The 19,582-nt window shown below is 43.2% G+C and overlaps 1 long non-coding RNA gene across 6 annotated transcripts in view; it reads right to left on the bottom strand.

Moving 5' to 3' along the window:
• The window catches only part of LOC122561649, a 28,147-nt gene extending 9,452 nt beyond the window's left edge, over nt 1-18,695 (bottom strand). For 3 of the 6 annotated variants that reach the window (XR_006315067.1, XR_006315070.1, XR_006315068.1), the window contains exons 1-3: nt 18,208-18,695; nt 12,314-12,463; nt 1,840-1,911 (exon numbers count right to left, since the gene is read on the bottom strand). This is a non-coding gene — a long non-coding RNA (uncharacterized LOC122561649). Of the gene's footprint in view, nt 1-1,839; nt 1,912-9,084; nt 9,610-12,313; nt 12,464-18,207 lie in introns of those variants that run through there. The other 3 variants (XR_006315072.1, XR_006315071.1, XR_006315069.1) reach the window with 3 other exon arrangements.
• Between the last annotated feature and the right edge of the window lie 887 nt (nt 18,696-19,582).

Below are 19,582 nucleotides of genomic sequence, written 5' to 3'. Positions count from 1 at the left end.
AGTGGTGGAAATGACGACGGATGATACGATGTATATGGAGGTTGGTGGGGTGGTAGGCGAGGACCAGTGGGGTTCTGTCCTGGTGGCGATTGAAGGGACGGGGCTCAAGGGTGGAGGAGTGGGAAGTGGAGGAGATGCAGTGGAGAGCATCGTCGATCACGTCTGGGGGGAAATTGCGGTCTTTGAAGAAGGAGGCCGTCCGGATTGCAGGGTATTGGAACTGGTCCTCCTGGGAGCAGATGCAGCAGAGACGAAGGAATTGGGAATATAGGATGGCGTTTTTACAGGGGGCAGGGTTGGAGGAGTGTAGTCTAGGTAGCTGTGGGAGTCGGTCAGTTTGTAGTAAATGTCCGTGTTGATTCGGTTGCCCGAGATAGAAATGGAGAGGTCTGGGAGGGGAGGGAGGAGTCCGAGACAGTCAGGCTCACCGGTCTATAGTTCCCTGGCTTGTCTTTACCACCCTTCTTAAACCATTTTTGCCAAACTCCAGTCTTCCGGCACCTCACCCGTGACTATTGATGATACAAATATTTCAGCAAGAGCCCAGCAATCACTTCTTTAGCTTCCCACAGAGTTCTCCGGTACACCTGATCAGGTTCTGGGGATTTATCCACTTTTAACCGTTTCAAGACATCCAGCACTTCCTCCTCTGTAATCTGGACATTTTGCAAGGTGTCGCCATCTATTCCCCTACAGTCTATTTCTTCCATATCCTTTTCCACAGTAAATACTGATGCAAAATATTCATTTCGTATCTCCCCCATTTTCTGCGGCTCTACACAAAGGCCGAGACTGATGATTTTCCCAACACAGCCGAAGAAACCAATTGGAAAGCAGCACAGTCAGTCAGAGAAAATTGTCTCTTTTACCATATCTGCTTACTTCCTTTTGTTTTCCTCTGTGTTAACAATTCCACCTGTCATTCTTTTCTATCCTTCATTCTCCATTCATTCCACTGATTTCATTCAATGCATCCAATTATTGGCATGGACAAAGCAGTCAACTTGCCTGTCCTCCTTTTCCCTCCACCATTCAGTTCCTATGTTTAACTGGCATGTACTTTTTTTTGTATACTCATGCGTATGAGTCATAGAGTTATATAGCATGGAAGCAGACCCTTTAGTCCAACTCATCCACACTAACCAGATATCCCAATCTGACCTAGTCCCATTTGCCAGGTTTTGGCTCATATCCCTCTAAACCCTTCCGATTCATATTCTCATCCGTGTGGTTTTTAAATGTTGTAATTGTACCAGCCTCTGACAGCTCATTTCATACACTCAGCACACTTTGTGTGAAAAAGTTACCCCCCCAGATCCTTTTTCAATCTTTCCCCTCTCATCTTAAATCTATGCCCTCTAGTTTTGGACTCTCCCACCTTGGAGAAAAGACCTCGACTATTTACCCTTTCCACGCCCCTCATGATTTTATAAATCTCTAAGGTCACCTCTCAGTCTCAAGAAACATGTTTTATATTAAGTAGCATAGAGTGGACTGTGAGTTCTCAGAGAGCAAGTGTATTAGATCAAATTGTTGCGGCAGAGCAGTGCATTTTTAGGCTGGAATTCCTCTACATGGGGGTGTGTTGAACCAATAAAAACCAGCAGGTCTCTTTGACCTTTAACGTTTTGGAGCAGAGGGAACAACCTGATTTTATTGGGAGCTTGAGCGTCTGTCAGCAGAATGTGTCTACTCAGATCAAGGAACCAAATACCATAGACATGTTTGGAGACCATAACCACATTACGCATTTATTGTCATGGAACACGTTATACATTTATCATCATGAAATAGAGACGAAAGAATAGAGTCTATTTATCTATGAATATTGACACTGACCTTGTGGTACTGCTGATGTAATTCTCTTTTTAAATTTTAGTTATGCATTGCAATTGTGTCCACAGCAACTTTCTATGAGGACAATAAAAATGAGTCAAATATTAGAGAGCTCAGCAAGTATTTGTCTCTGCCTATCTAACTCTCCTTCCCAATGAAGTGCTAACAGATATGAATTGTGAAGCAGCAGAACTGGCATCCAAGATGAGAGGGAAAGGTTTTCTTAGCACGTTAATCCATGGTAATTTATGTCAGTGTTCTCGAGTTATCACTTGCATTAACTGAAATTATCCTCATTAAAGAACGTGGCAGCAGGAATGTCATTCTTTAGAGTGAACTTCAGAGTTAAGTGTGGAATGGTTTTCTTTCTCCTTCATTATCTTCATCTGATTAGTGAGCTAAATGTCATTTGAATTGGTTCCTAGGGGTGGTGCCTTGGAGAGATGATGGCATAGTGCTAATGCCACTAGATTAAAAAAACCTCGAGGCCAAAGCAAATGCTGTGTGGATGTGGGTTCAAATAGAGTCAGAGTTGTTCAGCATGGAATCAGACCCTTCAGTTCAACTGGTCCGTGCGGACTAGATATCCTAAATTAATCTTGTCCCATTTGCCAACACTTGGCCCACATCCCTTTAAACCCTTCCTATTCATATACCAAACTACATGCCTTTTACATGTTATTGTGCCTGCCTCCGCCACTTCCTTTGGAAGCTCGTTCCATATATGCACCACCCTGTGCACAAAAAAATTGTCCCTTAAGTCCCCTTGAAATCTTTCTCCTTTCATCTTAAACTTATGTCCTCAAGTTTTGGGCTCCCTCATCCTGGGGAAAAGACCTAGGCCATTCACCCTATCAATGCCCCTCATGATTTTATAAACCTCCATACGGTCACTCCTCAGCCTCTGACGTTCCAGGGAAAATAGCCCCAGCCTATTCCTTGGATGCTGCCTGAACTGCTGTGCTTTCCCTTGGGTGCTGCTTGAACTGCAGTGCTTTTCCAGCACTACTCTAATCCAGCCTATTCAACCTCTCCCTATAGCTCAAATTCTCCAACCCTGGCAACATCCTTGTTAATCTTTTCTGAACCCTTTCAAGTTTCACAACATCTTTCCTGTAGCAGGGAGACCAGAATTGTATGCAGTATTCCACTATTGGCCTAACCAATATCCTATACAGCTGCAACATGACCTCTCAACTTCTACACTCAATGCACTGACCAATAAATGCAAGCATACAAAATGCCTTCTTCACTATCGTATCTACCTTCGACTTCACTTTTAAGGAAATTTGAACTGCACTCTATGGTTTCTTTGTTCAGGACATTACCATTAAGTGTATTAATCCTGCCCTGATTTGCCTTTCCAAAATGCAAAACCTCACATTTATTTAAATTGAATTCCATCTGCCATTCCTCGTCCCATTGGCCCATCTGATCAAGATTCCATTGTACTCTGAGGTAGCCTTCTTCGCTGTCCGCTACACCTCCAATTTTGCTGTCATCTGCAAACATCCTAACTATACCTCTTATATTCATACCCAAAACATTTATATAAATGACGAAAACCAATGGACCCAGCATGAATCATTGTGGCTGGTCACAGTTCTCCAGTCTGAAAAGCAACCCTCAACCACCACCCTGCATACAGCTGGCATAATTTAACTTAAAAGAAATAAAGCTTCTCAATTGTCTAAAAAAAAAGGCCCATCTACTTCACAAATGTCTATTAGGGAAGGAAGCCTGTCATTTTGGTGAGCATGTGACTCCACACCCACAACAATCTGATTTAGGTTTACAGCCTTTTAAATGACCCTGCAAGTCACTCAATTCAATGGAATTAGGGATGGGCACAAATGCGAGCCTTGCCAGTAACAACACCCATGAAGAGTAACGTAAGCATTTGCTTAATAAATGTTACACTGGTTTGGAAACTTGTGCATATTTTTAAAGCAATGACACAGGAAACAGTCACAGAGATCAAGAAGTTTTTTTGTTCTCAATGTGAAATGGTATGCAAATTTCAAATTAGAGTAGCCCTCAAGACATTTCAAAAATATTTATTTCCTTACGAAGAAATGATTTATTCCAGATCACATTAGTTTTTATAGCAATTTAATTTGAATAAGTGTTTCATCTCTCAAGATGTGGGTATCTTGTTCCAGGCTGTTACTACTGGAGATTTGTGCAAAGTTATGCACAGTTGGCTATCCCACTCCATGAATTACTGTGGATATTGGAGAAGTGGGTGGGAATAAATATACGAGATATAATACTTAACACAGCATTGCAAGAAGTTGGATACTTCCATATGACGACTTCTTTTGCACCTCAAGCAGACTTAGATTTTCATGTCCTTTTCACACTGGAGTCCTTAGGAGTGATGTGGGTTCCAGGGCAGAAAAGAGTGTTTATTGTTTGTGCTATTCAAGCCAAATGAAAGGAATTTGGAGAGTTACCAGTATGAAGCTCAAGCTGTTAGTTTTGAGGTGAACTTTATTTCAGAAAGTTCAGAGATATTCTAAATAGTGCAGCATTTTAAGTATTAATCAACAACAAGCCACTCAGTTTTGAATGTCTGCCAAGCTGGGACCAGCAGAGACCCAGTCAACCATTGATTTGAGCAGTTTCAATTCCAGATCTGGTACAAATCAGGCAAAGGCAATATAACTGTTAATGTCCTTCATTGGAAGGCTGACCACAGATGGGAACCCTCTCCTGCCTGGGTGAAGGGAGCTATGGTTGATGCTATGCCTCAAGTTAAAGGAGGCATTCCAATCCTGCTTCCCTGTGACATTCAGACTAAGATTTACCAGAGTGTGACCAAAACACTTATAAATGAGATCCAATTCCGTTCCAGACAGGTAACGTCAAGTGTGGTTTCACCTTTGCCATCTCTCTCAAGAGAATTTCAGACAGCTTCAACTGATTGACGTGGACAACAGTAGACTGTATCATTACTAGAAGGTCCAATCTGCAACAGATAGTGCCATCTGATAAGGGAGTCCAAACCAGCATGGTAACTGGTGAGGTGGTGAAAGAGGATTAGAGAAGAGGATAAAGTCTCTTAGCTGCTTCATGACAATGAGAGGTAAAGCAACTCATCTTCTCAGCATCCTCAAGTGTCTAGTCTTGACACCAAGTGATGGAAGAATGACTGCACTGACCAGAGAGCAGTATTACTGTCTTGTGATGGTTGCTGATATTGATAATGACTTTCAAAGTTGTGAGAGGTTTACTTTGATTAAAGCATGGAAGTATCTTCGCCCCAGCATAGAAACCCTGGTGACCAATTGACCTCTAGAGCTCTTTGCAATAGATTTCATGATCCTTGACTCCAGTCATATCAGGGCTGAGCTTGTTCTCGTACTTATGGATGTCTTCATTAAGTTCATGTAGGGCTTTCCCACCCATGACCAAAAGGCTTCAACTACAGCCAGAGAGTTAGTGTGATTGATTTGACTATTTTGGTGTTCACCGTTAGGTTCACTGTAATCAGAGACCCAACTTTGAGAAAAAGATCCTGCAGGAGCTTCACAAAATCTATGGTACTGCTAAGAGGCACACGACCCTCAATTATCCAGAGGCTAATGGTCTGAAAAAATAATTCAACCATACTCATGTGGCCATCTCTGTATCTTGCCTCCTGAAAGTAAATTTAAAATGGCCTAATTATCTTCTGGTTTATGCTTAAATAGCAGACCACACTCATCCATGAACTATTGTCCATACTATCTCATTGAGTGTCCTTCCTAAGGACCATTTCTGAGGGCTTAGCATATATTCTGGTGAGAATTGCCAGGTCAATGACTGGATAGCTGAGCATCACACAAGGCCAGATCAGGCATTTGACAGAAACACTTCTCAGAAAAATTTTGACTAACCACAAGGTTGATAGGACTGATCGTGGCGCAAAGGTATTCCTCTGAAACTGGAATATCAGGAGTTTGGTTAAGATACAGGATGTGTGGGATCCTCAAAGTGGCTGGATGCAGGTGGCCACGCCTTAGATTTTTGAATCAATATCTGGAGGGAAGCATTGGAAAATGATTCACGGAGGGGAGTTTTTTGGGGTCAAGTGGGTAAATGGAGCCTAGTGGATGATGTGGAGTTAAGCAGCTCACTCTGTGATGCTGTAGAACCTGAAGTTTTGTTGCGTGATGACGTGGGTGAAGTGGAGTCAATTGGAAACCTGGGGAGACCTGTACAAAATTCAGGGGTACATACAGTGTTGGAGAGCACCCCAACCCTTACCATTTGCCCAGATCAGTGACACAAAATGAGAATGTTGTCACTAATATGGATGCGAACACTATAGGCACTAGGATACAACTAAACCTGCTAATCACACAACTGCTCAGCACATGGTCACTGTGCACTAAGTGTAGCGAATGAGATGGCAAATTTCAAACAGGCAACTGCATAAAGGTACTTCCAGTGGCAGTGGGCAATTGTGGTGGAGGGCACGGAGTAGGAGTGTTGGGTAGTTCATGGACACCTCCGTCAACAGGTATTAACAGTAAGGCAGGGCAACAGAAGCAGTCAAACTCTTGCTTGGGAAAATAAAAAAGGTATCTTTATGGAAGGAGGGAAAAGAGAATGGACAAAGGGTTCCTCAACTCAAGGTAAACCACAGACTTCATTCATTTGTACCTACTGTAAATAGTTCCTTGCTTACCCTATTTTCCCTGCCTTTTTTGTAATGACCTGGTGCTCATGGAACAGAGTCAATTATTCATGATCTACATGTGTTCTAATCCAATGTTACACTCAGCACCCTTTGATGTTGAGAAGCCCCTTATTCAGTTGTAAGGGTCAAATTTAATGATATACCAGAAGGGGAACCCTAGTTCAAGGCCAAATCATATACCTAAAAATAGAATTTAAAAAACTATTGAGTTTTGTCTGAAACCACCAGAGACTAGCACATTCCCCCCCAAAAACCTGCAGCCTTTCAGCTCACCTGTTTCACAACATAGGCTGAATTTTAGGCTACCGGAGGTCTTGACAATGAGGAAGAAAGGCACCAAGGCCTCTTGATGGACTTCCAGCCATATATCAAACTAACTGACAGCTAATTAGATGTTGCCAGGGTTTCTGTCCCATTAGAGGATGGGAACCTGCCTCCAGGATCTAACAGACAATCAGACAATAGTCCCAGTGGCTATTTCTGGGACTGTTAAGAGTCAAGAGGAAGCAAGAACATACTTGCTCTTAGAGTTGCAATTGAGGTCATTGGGGCCATCAGGCAGTGCTTGGTGAATGGGAAGATGATGACGAATGGTGTTGGAGTGGCTGCATGGCTGTTGAGAGATCCCTTGATGTCCCACTGATCAATGACCAGAATTTGTTATGTATAAATTTATGTATCTTGAATGCTGTAACATAGCATTTTGGTACAACCAATGAGCAGAACTTACACAAGTGATGGTAGGCCTTGGCTAGTATTATAGAGTTACCTAGCGGTTCAGTGACATAATTCTTTGAAGTTTGCTTCACATATTGACAGGCTGGGGTTAAAAAGATGTTTAGCACACTTGCCTTCATTGCCAGTCCTTTGAGTAAAAGAGTTGACAAGTCATATTGATGTTCTACAGACATTGGTGAGGCCTCTTCTTCATTGGTGAGGTCTAGTTCTGATCACCTTGTCCTAGGAAGGATATAATTAATCTAAAGCAGATTCAGAAGAGATTCACCTGGATGTTGCTGGGTGTGGAAGGTTTGATTTATAAAGAAAGGCTGAATAGGCTGGAACTTTGTTCACTGGTGCAAACAAGGTTGAAAGGTGACTTTATAGAGGTTTATAAAATCATGAGAGCCATAGGTAGGATTAATGATCCTAAATCTGTACCCTAGGATGGAGGATTTCAAGACTAGGGGGCATATTTTTAAGGTGAGAGGAGAGAAATTTAAAAAGATATGAGGGTCTTTTTTTTTCTTTTACACTGCAGGTGGTTCATGTATGGAAGGAAAGAGGAAAGAGTGGATGGCAGCAGTTACATTGTTTAAAAGACACTTAGACAAGTACATGAATAGGAAAGATTTGGAGAGATATGAGGCAGGAGCAGACAGGTGGGAATAGTTTAGTTTGGGGTTACATTTAGCATGGACTGGTTGGACCAAAGGTCGGTTTCTGTGACTGTATGACTATTGATGACAAAGATGAGGTGTACAATAAGAATGTTACTAATTGATTGCAGCAAGAAATATAGGTAAGTAGAGTCAGCAGATAATTATAAAGAGATATATTCAACCGAAACTCTGGGTCAGATATGTGGACAACACCTTTATAATCATTAAAAACACAAATAGAGAACACACACCGGATCATCAACGCCCCACTCATAGGAATCAGATTCACTAGAGAGGAAGAAAAAGGACAACCAACTCCCATTTCTAGACATGATGGTACAAAGAACACCGAACGGAGAATTCACCACAAAGGTATACAGGAAAGCCACACACACAAACCAAGTCCTGAACTACGAAAGCAACCACCCCAACACACACAAAAGAAGTTGCATCAAGAGACTGTTCAAAAGGGCCACAACACACTGCAGCACACCAGAACTGCAAAAAGAGGAAGAAGAACACCTCTACAATATATTCGCCAAAAATGGATACCCCCGCAATTTCATCAACACGTTGCCTAAGGGAAAGACAACGGAATGAGGACATGCCACACCCAAAGGACTAGCCACTTTACCATACATCAAGAACATTTCTGAACTGACAGCCAGACTACTACAACCACTAGGACTCATACCAGCACACAAACCAATAGCCAATCTCATACAACTCACCAGGACAAAGGACCTGATACCCAGCATGAGCAAAACCAACGTAGTATACAAAATCCCATGCAAGGACTGCATAAAACACTACATAGGACAAACAGGAAGACAGCTAACTATCCGCATCCATGATCACCAACTAGCCACGGAACAACACGACCAGCTATCCTTAGTAGCCACACACGCAGATGACAAGCAACGAGTTCGACTGGGACAACACTACTATTATAGGACAAGCCAAACAGAGAACAGCCAGGAATTCCTAGAGGCATGGCACTCATCCAATCAACAAGCACATTGACCTGGACCCAATATACCGGCCACTGCAGTAGACAGCTGGAACTGACAACCGGAAGCGGCAGATTCAAACCACTATAAATGCCGGAGAAAAGATCACAGAAGCGCTTCACAGGAGGCTCCCAAGCACTGAGGATGTCACCTAGACAGGGGACGAAACATCTGCAACACAAATTCCCAGCTCGGCGAATACAACCACAACAAAGAGATACATGATATGTCACTATTTTGCTAGAAGGAATGGGGAGTGCAACATATAAGTAATAACAGTTATGAAGTGTGTGCAGGGACAGATTGACCAGGATCTCAGTACATAGATTGTTGGAAGTGGTATGAACAAATTGGACTCCTGTAGTATGCCAGTCTGTGATATGCTGCACAAAAAAAATGACAGAAAATGCAGACAGTTGGTAATTTATTTTCTCTGCAACTATAATTTTTTAAAAAATCTTTTACCTGCACACCATCTGTACATGTAACTTTCTGTTAATGTGTATTTCCATAAATTATTTGTTGCCTTTGTTCCATTTTAAATTCTCATTTCTAACATGACATTGGGATTTGTTGATATAAGCTTGTCACTTTGATTGTGAAATCCATTAGCAGGTTCTGTAAGCTTTCTGCGACTCCATTATATTTTTATTTGTTCCAATGTCTTATTAGTGAAAACATGAATTTTAACATCCTTAATTGAAAAGAGATTAAATAATTACATATTTTAGAAATGCATAAATTCCCTCAAAGCACTCATTAATGGTGTTTCTCAAATCTTCAGCTCCTCTCTTAGCCCCAAGTCTTAAAGTTGATAATGTTAGCTACAGCGGTGACAGCATAGAACTAATTTTGCAGTATGCAGTCTGAATTTGAGCTAAATTACTGGGATGTATGTATTATTACCAGTCAGTTATTTTTATTAATGCTCTTTGTAAATCAAATGAAGGAATTCTGGCTGATGTTTCAAAGGTAAAATTCAAAGAGATAACATAATTTCTCTTTTTAAGAGAAGATTTTGTTTTATGCAAGAGTGACCTCATTTAGATAGTGTAAAGAGAATGCAAGGGATGCAGAGGGAATGTGATGTATGGACACATTCTGTGATTCCTGTATGAAATTGTTGGGTGGCTCTAAAATTTCCTTGAGAAATACTTGAAGATGCAATCCACATCTTGCAGAATCTTATCAGCTGCGATGATGGTTACCACGACTCTAAAATTCTGCCATCATAAAAGTCAACAGCTTCAGCGACTAACACTGGGACTGATGGCATCCATATGACATTACATATGCAATTACTGATATAGTCTGGGTTAAAGGTCTCATGACTGAAGCAACATCCTGTAGATCCTAAGTGATCTTTTGACCTAAAAGTACCTCAAGCGTCAGATGCCTTATTCAAAAGGTGTGATCTTCATTACTGATGAGTATGCAAGGAGAGGTCCCACTCTCATGAATGATCATCAGGCTTTCCACCACCATAATTTTGAGCAGTGAATTTATAAAGTTACAAAAGATTCACATGACCAGCTGCTTCACTTCTAATTAGATTTTTCCACCACATCCCCTAAAGTCGTTCCTTAATCACATTGCCATGTGAATTTCTCACCTACTCTTCCCCCATGCAATCTTGTCTCCTTTTGAGGAAATCTTTCATATGGCTATCTGTCTCCTAGACAAGCTTCTCTCAAGTCTTAGTAGTTTAGGTTTTATGCCAAGTATTCCACGATGCCAATCCATGATTCTCCCTTTAAGCTAAAACAATTTTTAGTCCAGGAAAAGTCTCAAGAATTAGATGAAGTGAATCAAAAACTGAGCGTCCATTTTGTCATGATCAGAATGTCTTCCATCACAAGGATCAAGTCCAAATAATATTTCTCTTTTTTTGTTTACAGTGACAATGCCATTACAAAGTTGTATGAAATAACAATACAAGATGAAACATCCATACACACAGATTCTGTATTATTTCTCTTGATCCTAACCTGGGTTTTAAGCTTGGTTTGGGAGTGGCATCTGGTCTTAACCATTGATATGTGACACCATTCTGAGTGTAAGCTCTTCACTGCTGAGTTCTGTAAGTCCATGCACCAGATTTAAGTATTTGTATAAATTTGATTCTAGGGGGCCAGTGGGTGGTAAACAAATGCTTGCCTCCCAAGCTGTATCCCATCAGATCCCGTGTCTTTCTCTCATTGAACTTTACATCAACCTAATTGTTCTGATTGAGGTTTGAAACGTGGCTTTGAGCCTTTGATCTCTAACTCTGATTCTACTTCACTGGTATCGTCTTGGTGATCTTCAACATCAATGTTTGCTGTTGGTCCCTCCCTTTACTCTCATTTTGCGAATGTGCCTCCATCTCACCTGTTTTAATTTCCTTGGAGCACTATTGCCATCTGTACTGCGTCCATTACTGATAGCTGGATGTTCAGCTTCTGCCTTGTTCGCCTGCGGCTCCTTCACAAAGTGCAAGGTTTCATCTTCACCTTCTTCTGGCCTGTCTGAGAACTCCACAAATTCCCCTATAATTTTACCTGAAGGTTAACCAGATCTCTGACTCCATTCTCTTCTTTCATTATTTTCCCTGACCATTTTTTGTTTAAGTTGATGGATGGTGCTTAACTCCTTTTGATTTTGTCTTGACCTTCTCTGACACTGCTGGTCTGGTTTCAGCCCTGTTTATTTCAAGTGTCCCTTCCTTGGCCACCCTAAATCTCATGAGCCCCTGTAAGACAGCTGAACCTCTCTGTTCATAGTCTTTTTGCTGTATGCTGCTGTTTTTCTTAAGTTTCTCTGATCCGTCTTTTTCTGTTTGGATGAAATATCTTGCTGTCTACCAAATTCTTCACTGATAAATTAACATTAGAAAACTTGAGACAACTCCACTGTTATCACTGCGACAAGTTTACACTCTAATTAAACCTTAATCAGTGATACATCTATAAACATCTCCAGGAGCACTTTTATCAGCACATTGGAATTTAACTTGCTTGCAGGTGGAACATCTTTCACCTTACCAACCAGCAAGGTTTGTGAGCATCTAGTATCTCCAAAAATGCTCAGTTCTCCAAAAATAACTAGCCATAGTTCCTTGAGCACAACCTGTTCACTGACCTGATGTGCAGTCATGCTTGACCAGATACTGACCATCAGATCTTGCAGAGTAAGTTTTTATGGAATGCTGAAGCCAACAATTTGCCTCTATATGTCCTGGCTTCCAGCAATGGAAGTCTCTCATCTTTCTCCCAACTGGACCTCTTCTTTTATTAGTCAAGGTTAGTTCTACTTTCACTGGTGGGCTTCCCTGTTCTCTCAAGCTTACCCCAGAGGTCTTTACCTCACCCTTTCTTTCCCTCTGATTTTGAGTTTTAAGTTTTGAGACTCCAGCCTACCTGACTTTATAGATCTTTGTTTCACTCATTATTGTCAACCAGAATGACTGCATGTCTGCGCTCTGTTCCTCTATATGTGTCTGTAATTGAAGTCTCCTGAGGTTTTTTTTTCATCTGTTCTCAGAGTTTTTGCCTTTACAGCTGTGTGATCTGAAATGGGATGAATTCAGTTCAGTTAACTTAGCTTTCAAGGAGAAATAAATGCCTCTGATTTCACAACTTGCAGGCTGGTAACAAAACTATAAAGTATTCAGATGTTAATTAATGTAGCACACGAAAAGGTGAAGAAGTGTAAAATGGAGTTCAACAGAGATAATGGAATTACTGAATAGATTCAGAAAGTCTTTATAGAAGTATTTTATGTGCTTGATCCTAAATTGTGGCTTACCCTTTTAATGTTTTCAACCTGATAAGTATTTCAGCAAAAGTTAGCCTAAAGATAATATGATTTATTTGAATTTTCACTTTTGTGTTTCTGTGAAGATTGAAACAGATTTATAATGGCATAGAATCCCTACAGCATGGAAACATGCCATTTGGTCCTACAAGTCCACACTGACCCTATGAAGAGTAATCCGCCTAGACCCATTGCCCTACCGTGTCAATCTACATTTACCCCTGACGAATGCACCTAACCTACACATCTCTGGACAGTATGGGCAATTTAGCATGGCCAATTCACCTAGCCTGCACATCTTTGGATTGTGGAAAGAAACCGGAGCACCCAGAGGAAACCTGCGCAGACATATGGAGAATGTACAAACTTGACACAAACAGTCGCTGAGGCTGGAATCCAATCCACGTGCCTGGTGCTGTGAGGCAGCAGTGTAACTGCTGAGCCACCGGGTTGCCTTAATGATGCTGTCATTATGATTACACTTAACTTGTGGTTTATTGAACAATGATCCAACCATTCCCTAACCCTTCAGCCTTGTTTCTTTGTGCATGCAAATTAAATTCACTGCAGGGTTCATTAATAATTGCATTACAATAATAATAAAAATGATCTGTTTCAAAAACAGCTCAAGATCTGAACTGTGATTATTGCGCAAAATAAGCAAATGCCTATTCTGAAGGAGTCATGCTGGACTTGAAATGTTAATTCTGTTCCTCTATCCACTGATGCTGCCACGTGCTGAGTTTCTCCAGAATATAATGTTTGTTTTATGACTTAACATCAATATGATGCTTAAATCTTTCCCTGTCTCTTTCCTTTCAGATTCTCCCATTCTCTTTCTCCCTTTGCTGTTTCTCTGCCCCTTTCCTTTACTCCTCTTTCTATCTACCTCATTTCTCCCTGAACCTTCATTCCTTTTGTTCCATTTCTTCTGCTTTTTTTTTTCACTCTGTTTCCTTACTGTCGAGCCATTGCATTTTGCCCTGACCCCTCAACTCTCTCTCCTATTTCTCATTTCTCTCTTTTTCCTTTATTTCCCTGCATTCCCCTTTTGACTCTGTACCCCATGCTTACTGGTTCAGTTGTAAGTTTACTTGCTGAACTGGTGGGTTTGTTCTCCGATGTTTCGTCATGATGCAAGGTAACACCATCAGCGAGCCTCCGATCAAGTTTTGGTGTCCTGTCCTGTTTTGCTATTTATGTGTCTTGGTCTGTTGTGATGGGTGATATCACTTCCGTTTCTGAGAGATTGGTAAATGGGGTCTATATCGAGGTGTTTGTTAATGGATTTTTGGTTTGGATGCCTGGCGTCCAGAAATTCCCCTGCATGTCTTTGTTTAGCTTATCCCGGAAGGATGTGTTAGCCAAATCGAACTGGTGTCTCTCTTCGTCTGTGTGTATGGATACTAGGGAGAGTTGGTCATGCCTTTTGGTGGCTGGTTGTCGCTCAAGTATCTTGGTGGCCAGTTTCCCGCCCATCCATCCAATATAATGTTTGTTGCAGTCCTTGCAAGGTATTTTGTATGTGACGGGCATTTTGCTAGTTGTTGGTACGTGGGTCCTTTAAATTCATCAGGAGCTGTTAAAGTATGGTGATAGGTTTGTGGGCAACCATGATGACTTGGGGCATGTCTGGTCATCTTCTCCGAGATGTCTTTAATGTATGGCAGGGTGGCCAGAGTCTCTGGGAGTGTTGTGACTTCCTGTTTAGGTCTGTTGTGCAGGAATCGACAGACTGCGCTTAGCAGGTACACGTTGTTCCTTAATATATTGTATAGTTGGTTTTCCTTGGCTTCTCATAGTTCCTGGGTGCTGCAGTATGTTGTGGCTCTTTTAAATAATATCCTGATGCAGCGCTGTTTGTTCATCCCTAGCACGAGGGGGTAAACTTCAACCACAGGGACACAGACAAAAAGGACTTCCTAGCAGCACTGGAAACCACCCTGAAAGACAATGGATTTATAGAAGAAACACAGCAGGCCACCAGACAAGACAGTAGCACCAACACTAAGCAGAAAGAAAGAAGGGAACACCCTCAACACACTGGAAAGGAAAGCCCCAGAAGGACTCAGAAAAGACAGAAAGGCAGCAAATGGAGTTTAATGTGGAAAGGTGTGAGGTGATTCACTTTGGAAGAGCAACAGGAATAACTAGTACCGGGCTAATGGTAAGATTCTTGGTAGTGTAGATGAGCAGAGAGATTAGATTAGATTAGATTAGATTCCCTACAGTGTGGAAACAGGCCATTTGGCCCAAGTGCACACTGACCCTCTGAGCAGTAATCCACCAAGATCCATTTCCGTCTGACTAATGCCAATCCATCTGATCTGCACATGTTTGGATTGTGAGAGGAAACCCACGCAGATGCGAGAAGAATGTGCATACTCCACACACACAGTTGCCTGGGGCTGGAATTGAACCCGGCTCATTGGCGCTATGAGGCAGCAGTGACAACCACTTAGCCAGTGTGCCACCCTCTAAGATCTCGATATCCATGTACATAGATTCCTGAACGTTGCTAACCAGGTTGATAGGGTTGTTAAGATGGCATATGGTGTGTTAGCTTTTATTGGTAGAGGGATTGAGTTTTGGAGCCTTGAGGTCACATTGCAACCGGACTAAACCCTGGTGTGGCTGCACTTGAAATACTGCTTGCAGTTCTGATCACCGCATTATAGGAAGGATGTGGAAACATTGGAAAGGGTTCCAAGAGATTTACTAGGGTGTTGCCTGGTATGGAGGAAAGATCTTATGAGGAAAGTCTGAGGGACTTGAGGCTGTTTTCGTTAGAGAGAATAAGGTTCAGAGGTGACTTAATCGAGACATATAAGATAATCAGAGGGTAAGATAGGGTAGACAGTGAGAGTCTTTATCCTCTGATAGCGAGCACGAGGGGACACAGCTTTAAATTGAGGGGTGATAGATATAGGACAGAGGTCAGGGGTAGTTTCTTTAGTCATAGAGTAGTAGGGGCATGGAACGCCCTGGTTGCAACAGTAGTAGGCCCATCAACTTTAAGGGCGTTTAAACTGTCATTGGATAAACATATGAATGAAAATGGAATAGTGTAGGTTAGATGGGCTTCAGATTGGTTTGACAGGTCGGCGCAACATCGACACTGTTATGTTCTATGTTCTAAATAGCAAGGTAGACAGAACACCAACGCTTCATCAGAGGCTCACTGATGATGTTACCTAGCATGGTGATGAAACATCTGAGAACAAATCTACCAGCTTAGCGAGCAAACTTACAATCTGCTTCACCACCTGAGCTACAAATCTTCTCCAAAAACACCCATTCTTTGTATCTCTATTTGTCTCCCCCTCAATCTGTGCCCATTTCTTTCCATCTCCATCCTTGATTTCTCTTTTAGATTACATTACAGTGTGGAAACAGGCCCTTCGGCCCAACAAGTCCACACCAACCCGCTGAAGCGCAACCCACCCATACCCCTACATTTACCCCTTACCTAACACTACAGGCAATTTAGCTTAGCCAATTCACCTAACCTGCACATCTTTGGACTGTGTGAGGAAACCGGAGCACCTGGAGGAAACCCACGCAGACACGGGGAGAACGTGCAAACTCCACACAGTCAGTCGTCTGAGGCGGGAATTGAACCCGGGTCTCTGGCGCTGTGAGGCAGCAGTGCTAACCACTGTGCCACCGTGCTGCCCACCGTTTCTCTGACATCTCTTTGTGTCAGCATATTCCTCTGTTTTTGTCCTTGGTCAATATTATTTCTCAAAAAACAGTGCTGAATCAGATTATCTATTCATTATCTTTTTTCTCCGTGGACCTTGCTATTGCTGCTATGCTTCACTTTATTTCAATGATAACTACTTCAAGATGACTTCATTGGCTTTACAGGGAAGTTAATGAAATGAGTTATACTAATACAATTTTTTTTTCAATTTCACGGCCTTTTGGCTTGAAAAACTATTAATGCAATGACAAATTATACATTAGTATTTGGATTTTTTCAGCCTTGTATTGTCATCAAGTTTGAAGTATGATAACACATCCAAAACCAAAAAAAGGTGATAACTATCATTCTGGACCATTGATGCAAACTTCTTAAAAACAAATTAATCATTGTACTTATTTCCCGCAAAGGTTCCTCAACTTTGGCCATGTTTGCCCCAGGTCAGTACTTTGGGGAGAACAAAGTAGCTGCTTCTGCTTTTAAAGTCAGCAAGGTTCTCTCCAAATTGTCTCCAACGTGGTTACAAGTGTGAAATTGTGGGATGAGTGTCATTGGCAATTTGATGATTTAACTCTACTTAGTGCGGTGAAATGTCCCAGAAAACAGTAACGGTTTCACTTTCCATTCTCTGTCCACCTGAAGACAATGGTCTCGTTTTTGTATTTTCCTTGTGTCTCAGCTTCCAAATAGTTTATCTTATCTGTCCTCAATCAGTTCAAAGAATCCCTACAGTGTGGAAACAGACCTTTTGGCTCAACAACTGAAGAGTAACCCACCCAGACCCATTCCTCTACCCTATAATGATACATTTACCCCACACTAATGCAACTAACCTACACATCCCAGAACACAATGGGACAATTTCCCATGGCCAACCCACCCTAACCTGCACACCCTGGGCAGGATGGGGCAATTTCCCATGGCCAACCCATCCTAACCTGCACACCCTGGGCAGTATGGGGCAATTTCCCATGGCCAGCCCACCCTAACATACACACCCTGGGCAGTATGGGGCAATTTCCCATGGCCAGCCCACCCTAACGTACACACCCTGGGCAGTATGGGGCAATTTCCCATGGCCCGCCCACCCTAACCTGCACACCCTGGGCAGTATGGGGCAATTTCCCATGGCCAGCCCACCCTAACCTGCACACCCTGGGCAGTATGGGGCAATTTCCCATGGCCAACCACCCTAACCTTCACACCCTGGGCAGTATGGGGCAATTTCCCATGGCCAGCCCACCCTAACCTGCACACCCTGGGCAGTATGGGGCAATTCCCCTTGGCCAGCCCACCCTAACCTGCACACCCTAGGCAGTATGGGGCAATTTCCCATGGCCAACCCACCCTAACCTGCACACCCTGGGCAGTATGGGGCAATTTCCCATGGCCAACCCACCCTAACCTACATACCCTGGGCAGTATGGGGCAATTTCCCATGGCCAACCCACCCTAACCTGCACACCCTGGGCAGTATGGGGCAATTCCCCTTGGCCAGCCCACCCTATTCTACACAGCCTTGGACCGCGGGAGGAAACCGGAGCACCCGGAGGAAACCCACACAGAAACGAGGGGAGATGTGCAAACCTCAGACGGACAGCTACTCGAGGCCGGGTTCCTGGCGCCGCGAGGCAGACCACTGAGCCAATGTGTCGCCCCATTGCCAAAGTTCCTCAGAGAAGCGCCTTCCGAACCCCGCCGCCCCCGGGAGGACGGTGGGGCAGCAGATACGCGGGAACGCCACGCGCCGGCATGTTCCGCTCTCCCCCCTCCCCGACTTGGAAAAGGTACCTGCCATTCCTTCGGGGTCAGAAACCCTGGAAGTCCCTTCCCTCCTCGCGGGAGGTCGCGGTTCGGGCCGCCAAAGACGTTCAAGATGGCAGCAGTCCCCCTTGGCTAGGGGTGAAACCAGGGACACGCGCGACAGACAGAGGGCGGACGTATCGCGCGCCGGAGGACCTTAACGTCCCTCGACCTCACGTGCGCCCGGCTCCCACCCCGCGAGACAGAAGACTCACCCAGCAAATGGGCCACCACAGCTGGCCCGATTCTTAGCGTGGCCGATGCTCGTCTTCTTTAGGATGCGGTAACATCAGGAGATCCCGGCGCTGCGAGGCCCGGCTCCGGAGAAGAACAACTGTCAGGAACGAAGGCCTCGAAATCCACCCCCAATCACGGTATCGTTCTCGCCCCCGTTGCCTTACGCTGCAACGGACAGCTGGAACTGACAACCGGAAGCGGCAGATTCAAACCACTACAAATGCCGGAGGAAAGATCACAGAAGCGCTTCACAGGAGGCTCCCAAGCACTGAGGATGTCACCTAGACAAGGGACAAAACGTCTGCAACACAAATTCCCAGCTCGGTGAACAGAACCACAACAACTTTATCTATTTATCCTATCCATGCCCCTCATGATTTTCTAAACCTCTATAAGGTCACCCCTCAGCCTCCGACACTTCAGGGAGAACAGGCTAGGGCTGTTCAGTCTCTCCCTGGAGCTCAAATCCTCCAACCCTGGCAACATCCTTGTAAATCTTTTCTGAACCCTTTCAAGTTTCACAACATCTTTCCAATAGGAAGGAGACCAGAATTGCACGCAGTATTCCAACAGTGGCCTAACCAATGTCCTGTACAGCCGCAACTCCTTTACTCAATACTCTGACCAATAAACAAAAGCATACCAAATGCCTTCTTCACTATCCTATCTACCTGCGACTGCACTTCAAGGTCTCTTTATTCAGCAACACTCCCTCAGACTTTACCTTTAAGTGTAGAAGTCCTGCTAAGATTTGCTTTCCCAAAATGCAGCACCTCGCATTTATCTGAATTAAACTCCATCTGCTACTTTTCAGCCCATTGCCCATCTGATCAAGATCCTGTTGTAATCTGAGGTAACCTTCGCTATCCACTATACCTCCAATTTTGGTGTCTCACAGACACTAACAGCCTTTCCCTACTCTTCCCACACACACACATATGTTTGTGGGGTGAATTTGTACTTGCAGAATTACATTGTACTTTGCTCAAAAACTGCATGAATCCATGTGTGATGCTGTTAAATTTTTTTTAGGTTAGAATCTGTCTAAACGTTATGGCACAGACAGCAGCACAGAGGGGACTAATACCTTCAATACATTATCTGGGCTGACATCAATTGTTAAAGT

The sequence above is a fragment of the Chiloscyllium plagiosum genome, chromosome 23 (genome assembly GCF_004010195.1).
Source record: "Chiloscyllium plagiosum isolate BGI_BamShark_2017 chromosome 23, ASM401019v2, whole genome shotgun sequence".
NCBI lineage: Eukaryota > Metazoa > Chordata > Chondrichthyes > Orectolobiformes > Hemiscylliidae > Chiloscyllium > Chiloscyllium plagiosum.
The sequence above is the reverse complement of the archived record's forward strand: the minus strand, read 5'-3'. Positions and strand labels throughout refer to the sequence as shown.